The sequence below is a fragment of the Maylandia zebra genome, linkage group LG3, assembly GCF_041146795.1.
Source record: "Maylandia zebra isolate NMK-2024a linkage group LG3, Mzebra_GT3a, whole genome shotgun sequence".
NCBI lineage: Eukaryota > Metazoa > Chordata > Actinopteri > Cichliformes > Cichlidae > Maylandia > Maylandia zebra.
In genome coordinates, this window is record NC_135169.1 from 53,253,576 (window position 1) to 53,260,675 (window position 7,100).

The following is a 7,100-nucleotide window of genomic DNA, read 5'->3' on the forward strand; positions in this document are numbered from 1 at the left end:
GGATTGTCAAGACTGAGAGACCTCTTCCCTCTGACCCCTCCCCAAACCCTCAAACCCTCCTACCCACCTCGACATACAAACTCTGTGTGGCTTCACGTGTTCTGTTGATGTTTACATGATCGAAATAACTTGAACACAAACAAACAAAGAGGAAGACCGCACCGGAAGGAAACAACTACAAGTCCCAGCATCCTCTGTGTTTAGGGAGCAGCAGTGAAAGTGAAAGTATTGAGCCTCCGTTCAGAGCAGCAGAAGGAGGAAGGTGGAGCTGAGGCAGGTGAGTGTTTACATGAATATGTTTCTTCTTATGACATAAAATAATTCCACGCTGTTCGTGTCTGTGGGTGAAATGTGAGGCCGGTCGGCTCCTCTGAGTGCTGGTTTCCTGTAAGTAGAGAGGAAGTGAGTTTAGCTGAGCCTCCGTTTAGTGTGAGAGAGCAGGAGGAGAGTGAGAGCTGTGCTGAGGCAGGGTGAGTGTTAACACCGCTCTGACATTACTGTGTCTCTGTGGCGGGAACAACAGGCTCCGTCAGTGGAGGCAAAAATAATCAGACTTTGGTTTTTCAAAGGAAACAACTTTATGTCGGAAGTTCCCGCACGCTCATTGGATAACGAGGTGTCAATCTCAAGTTATTAGCCAATGAGCGTGCGGATTCACAGAAAGACCCGCCTTTATCACGGGACTTTAAAAACGACAGAAACTCTGTGAGTGGAGTTCAGGGTGACGTTATGAAACCGTGACGTTTGAGCCACTTCCTGTTCTCAGTCCTAGCGTCCTGATCACCGAGGTTTCTGTTGCTCTGATATCTGGGCCCTATCTCAGGAAGCCGGTTTAGAAAACTCAGAGTTAAAAATGATACACGGGGTTGAGTAACCCCGAACTGTCCAACTCGGAATATTCGGTTTCAGAAAGGCTGATAACAATTAGTTCAGTCAACGCGGAGTTGCTTTAGAGATGGACCGATCCGATATTACGTATCGGTATCGGTCCGATACTGACCTAAATTACTGGATCGGATATCGGAGAAAAATAAAAAATGTAATCCGATCCATTAAATATCATGAAAGCATCTCACAAAACTTGCAACACGCCGTAACTCACCTCAGAACGTTAGCAGTCGGAGCAGTATGCATCACGTGATAGAGCGGCTGTGGCATGCGGGACCTGTCGGTGGTCTGGATAGCATGTGGAGCTTCGCTAGCAACCTGGCATTTCATCTCCGACAAAGTTATCCCGAGAGAAGTAAAGCAAGTGTGTAAGTCCATCTCTGAATGTTTGTAAAGCATTCCCACGTTAAGCTTAACGAGCGACTGCCTCTCGCTCTCCGGCTGCTACTTCAATCGTGAAACTGCTTAACGATCAGCTGATCGGCTTTTCTGTCGCGAGTCCGTGTCTCTTGTTTGTTTTTGGCCCACTTTGCACCAGAAAGAGGAAACCAGCGGCTGAACAACAGCAGCACGTTTAAGCTTGATCAGCTGTTGTTAGAATGTATTTAATATTACTTTCTACTCCAGGATCTTTTTCTACGTAGCTGACGGCTGGTAACTGTGCAGGGGCGGATCTAGCAAAGTTTAGCCAGGGGGGCCGATAGGGCATTAACAGGGAAAAGGGGGCACAAAGACATACTTTTCTTTCTTATTCTCATTTAAAATGTCCAGCTTTTAATAAATAATTATCTGACACCCAAAGTTTTAATTTGATGTAAAATGAATAGAAGTCAATTACTGTATATAGTAACTATTAAGTCTAATATACCCTAGTAAGCTATAGTACTTTTTCCTTTGGGAAGGTACCATCTGTGCAGTCTGCAATTCTGTTGTAGAAAGATGTTGAATCTATTTAATATTTCTTGAAAAATAATTGATTTCTGTGCATTTTTTTCACACTTCATCAAATTAAGGTTGATTACGTTGATTAAGCATCATGAGGTGGAGCGTGAGGGGTGGTTCCCTATTTTTTATTTATTTCTTTTTGTTGTTGCTGGGAGTTGGAACCCTATTAGTTAGGCTGCTTAATATTTACGCTAAGTACTCTTTAAAATACCAGAATAGTGAGGATGGTGTAGGTTTAAGTTTATTAGATTGATCAGTATTGCTGAACTATGAAATATTTTTTTTGTATACAGGTATAACAGAATAGCTTTAGTGTAGTTGTTGTTTTAAACTTGAGTATGAACTTGCAGACTTGCAAAATGCAGCAAGATATTTAAAAAACAGTTTTGTTGATTAAAAAACACTATATCGGATTCATATCGGTATCGGCAGATATCCAAATTTATGATATCGGTATCGGTATCGGACATAAAAAAGTGGTATCGTGCCATCTCTAAGTTGCTTTAACCCCAAATTAAGCGCGCGCACGAGGATACATAAAGCCCTGATTAGTGGAGCACAGATTAAGCGAGTCACCATGGAGACGGAGGGAAAGAAGGCGCGGTCAATGTATTTTACAGTGCTTGAGGCCGAAATTCTGATGGCAGCATATGCCGATAACATGCAAATTCCGCGGAAAAAAAGTAACACAGCCTCAGCTGCAAAAGAAAGGGAGCATGCATGGCAAAACATAGCCGACAGAGTCAATGCGTGAGTGTTAATTTAAACACACATCTCCTCCACACATCACTCACTCACTTGGACACTAGAAGGGGGAATTATGTTAAAATGCTCTTCATAGACTACAGCTCTGCATTTAATACCATAATTCCCTCCACACTCACCACCAAGCTGGAGCATCTGGGACTCAGCTCATCTATGTGTCAGTGGATCTCCAACTTCCTAACTGGCAGACCACAGGCAGTAAGGATGGGCGGACATGTCTCAGCCTCCACCACTCTCAGCACTGGAGCCCCCCAGGGGTGTGTTCTGAGCCCCCTGCTGTACTCTTTGTACACATATGACTGTGTGGCCACTACCAGCTCCACCACCATCATCAAGTTTGCTGACGACACCGTCGTGGTGGGCCTGATCTCTGATAACAACGAGACGGCCTACCTGAAGGAGATTAGGAATCTGGAGAACTGGTGCCAGAGGAACAACCTCCTTCTAAACGTCAGTAAGACAAAGGAGCTGATAGTGGACTTCAGCACTAAGCAGGAGAGGAACTACCAGACCCCCGTCATCAACAAGTGCCCAGTGGAGAGAGTGGACAGCTTCAAATACCTCGGAGTTCACATCACGCAGGACCTGTCATGGTCCTGTCACATCAACACCGTGGTGAAAAAGGCCCGTCAGCGTCTCTACCACCTCAGACGCTTGAGAGACTTCCAACTGCCCTCCAAGGTGCTCAGGAACTTTTACTCGTGCACCATAGAGAGCATCCTGACGGGAAACATCTTAACCTGGTTCGGGAACAGCACCATGCAGGACAGACAAGCTCTACAGAGGGTTGTGCGATCAGCTGAGCGCACCATCCGCTCCGAGCTCCCTGACCTGCACTCAATCTACAGCAGGCGGTGCCGGACCAAGGCCAGGAAGATCGTGAAGGACCTCAGCCATCCCAACAACAGACTGTTCTCTCTGCTGAGGTCAGGAAAGCGATTCCGCTCCCTGAAGACCAACACAGAGAGACTGAGGAGGAGCTTCTTACCGCAGGCGATACGGTCTCTCAATCACACCACCACACAGTACTGACCCACACATATGGTTCTTACACACACACTGGACATTCTGGACATTGTTTTCACTTCATTACTTAAATCACGCTGCTGTTATTGTGTATATGCTGCTGTTATTGTGTATATATTTATTTATATTTCTTCATACATTCTTATATAGTTCTATATTGTGTATTTTGTTGTACAGTTATTTTATTTTCAACTTTAATTTATATATTTATCTTTATCTTATTCTTCCCAGTTAAATTTACCCTTCATTCTAATTTGTGTTGTACAGTTATTTCATTTTTAACCTTAATTTATATTTTATTCCTTCCTAGTTAAATTTACCCTTTTTAATTTTTCATATTTATTTCCTATCTTATTCATAGCCTTTTCCTTTTTTGTTTTCTTTAGGTCACGAGCAGTTGTCCAAGCATTTCACTACATATCGTACTGTGTATGACTGTGTACGTGACAAATAAAATTTGAATTTGATTTTGAATTTGAACATTGATCTAGGGATTTCCACCCATTTAACACGTTATTTTATTATATTTTATTTTATTTTTTATTTTATACATTTTATTTTGTGATGTGATGTGAGCGTAGGTGCAACCCAACAGGCCCCAAAACGTTCCTGGCAGCAAGTAAAAATGAAATATAAAAATATAGTCCAAACAGTTAAGGTGTAATTGTATTATGAGCCATATTGCTTGGTCTGTTTGTCCGATGTAAATCAATTGCAGTTAGAGGCTACATTAATTTCCCCTCTGTAAGCACTTATTGAAATTATCTGAGCACATTACAAGTACATATTTGCTTACTCTGTATGCTCAAATGTGACCCGTTATAGCCAACAGAAAAAAAGCGGAGGTCCGAAAAACAGGTGGGGGTCCTCCACCACCACCACTCACAGAGGCTGAGCAGTTGGCTTCCACATTTGTGATAATGTTGGCAGCATCACAAATGATCTTCACAGTGCAGAGAACACAAATTAGCATCCATTACTATAATGAAATAATTTGTTAGTTTGAAATGCTACAGGGAACTATGTACCTGTACATTAATGCTGTGGAAAGACTTCCTGTTCACATAGTCTCCTTCATTTACTGAAGGAGCAATGATTGGAATGTGAGTGCCATCTATACAGCCAATCACGCCTGGGAACCGTGAAAATAAATGTAAAATTTAAGTAGTAGTTCAAGTATCACCACATCATAAATTAAGTTTTGTTCATCCTGATACCTGCAATTTTGTGGCATCCCTCTTTGATAAATCTTGTGGGTCTATGACCGGGGAACACCACAGACGAGTACAGGAGACGTTTCAGTGCAACTGTAACATTCCTGACTGCCCGACAGACGGTAGCCTTGGAAACGTGCTCAGCGTCACCAATATTATACAGAAAGCTCCCGTTTGCAAAAAACCGAAGTGCAATACAAATAATATTACAGAACTGAGAGAATGTCTGCGATGTGTCACATGAGCAATATTAGGCCTGAGGATGTTATTCAAATAAATTATAGATTGTGCTGAAAAACGGTAACGTTCACACAGGAAATCATCAGGAAATGATAAAATGTCCAAACGCGCTCTAATCACTCTCTCCCGGCGGAGAGCTCTGTGGAGAATTTGGGCTTCAACATCTACTGGCTCTTCAAGGAAGGGGCACGCCATTTCTGACACTTCCTACAGTCAGGTTTCCGACAAAGAGGCGGAGAAAGTCAGGGTTAGTTGAAGTAAACCTGCTAGGGGGCAGGTTAGCTTCACGGAGTGTGTCGTCATAGTAACTCACTCAGAATTAATCTAAACTCGCTTTGTGAAACCGAAAACGCAGAGTTTTCGTTAACTCAGGGTATACTTACTCAGAGTTTGCACTAAACCGGCTTCCTGAAATAGGGCCCTGATCACCGAGGTTTCTGTTGCTCTGATATCTGATATTGATTATATTGGTTTTCAGGCTGTAGCATAAACATCAAACACAGCTGAAGCAGTTTTTGGATGGTTGGCTTCAAATGATCCGTCGGTTTGAAAAGTAAAAACAATTCGATTAACATCTGATGTTTGGGTTTTTGTTCAATAATCAGCGTGACCTGATAAACGCATAAAAGAAATAACGTTGGTGTTTCCGTCATGTAGTAATTGTTAGGTTTAACTGTACAAAGGTGGTTCGACACTATGAAACACAGACTTCATGATGTTCGCCTCATTTTTTTATTGTGAATATTAATCATGAGGGTAAACAGCCCTGTACACCACGGAGCGAGGTCAGCATGTCCACCATATCTTCAGCTCTCTGAGTTAACCCATCAAACTAATCTAACAGTCATCTACGAATAATTCACGGCTCATATCAATATTATTTTACAGAAAATCATCCTTATTACTGCCAACTATTCCAGATACCATCAAATGTTAAAGGAAAATATCAGGATGAGTGTCTGTGAGCTGAGAAGGACGTGAAGCGAGCAGTTTATCCCAGAGCTGAAGCTGCTCTGTGTGCAGAGATGAGCTCAGATTCCTGCTGTGATTGATCAACAGTCACAGAAATGTAGACTTGTAGTTATTACTGCAGTATGGTCACAGCAGATACTGATAAACATGTATTATGAGGATGGATGATCAAGTTTCTCACTCTCTCCTTTAAATCTCAGTTTTTTTCTTCTTCACAGTTTATCTGTTCATTTATTAATGAATAACACTGAAAGAGTTTCTGTTATATTTCCCTTTGAACATCAGCTTATTAGGGCGGCATTAGGAAATAGCCCCCCTCCAAAGAATGAATAAATGAATGATGATAATAATAAAATGATTCAAAAGCAGAGCTCAGAGTGGTAGAATGGTCAAACATGGATCCACGGGTGGTTCAACTGCATTTGGTGACGTGACTAAAGCAAATCTTTCAAATAATCCCACCATCAACGGGATGTTGTCTCCTTTACTACGGTTACTTTACTTGGTCACCGTGTGAATTTCTTTGAAATGAACCAAATTCTTTTATTTGTTGGTTGTTGCATATTTAACCTCTACAGTCAGGAAAGGAGGAGATGAGGCCTCAACAATGTTGGGTTGTAGCTGTGCTTCAGGTTAGAGTGAGTGTCCATGGAATAAATGTAAGTCAGTGAACTGGAAACATGACTGTGTTCAAACTTTGTTTCCTTTTTATAATGAGTCTAATCAAAGGTGGACAGAAGTATCTCCACTTTGACTTTTCTGTGTCACCATCAGAGCTTCTGCACAGTGTGTTTGTGGGGCAGATAACATTGCAGCATTATGGAGACATTATGGAGACAAAAAGAAAAGCGTCTGGACTTCTTTAAGTTAAACTTAAAGAAATCCAGACACTTTTCTTGGACTGTTGGTTTGAGTGTTTAGTCTCATTCACACACTCCCTCAGACTCTTCACACACACTGATTTGCTTACATAAACACACTCCTGTGTGCTTTCTTGGCTTCACACACACACTGAGGACCATCTACAGACTGTGAGCTCCGTCTTCTTTG

General features: G+C 42.0%; 1 protein-coding gene across 1 annotated transcript in view; it reads left to right on the top strand.

Moving 5' to 3' along the window:
- The first annotated feature begins 238 nt into the window (after nt 1-238).
- Nucleotides 239-7,100, top strand: part of LOC143416815 (protein NLRC3-like) — a 42,104-nt gene continuing 35,242 nt past the window's right edge. Inside the window, exon 1 of the mRNA XM_076882439.1 lies at nt 239-277. The gene's annotated coding sequence lies outside the window, so the exon portion shown is untranslated. The remainder of the gene's footprint in view (nt 278-7,100) is intronic.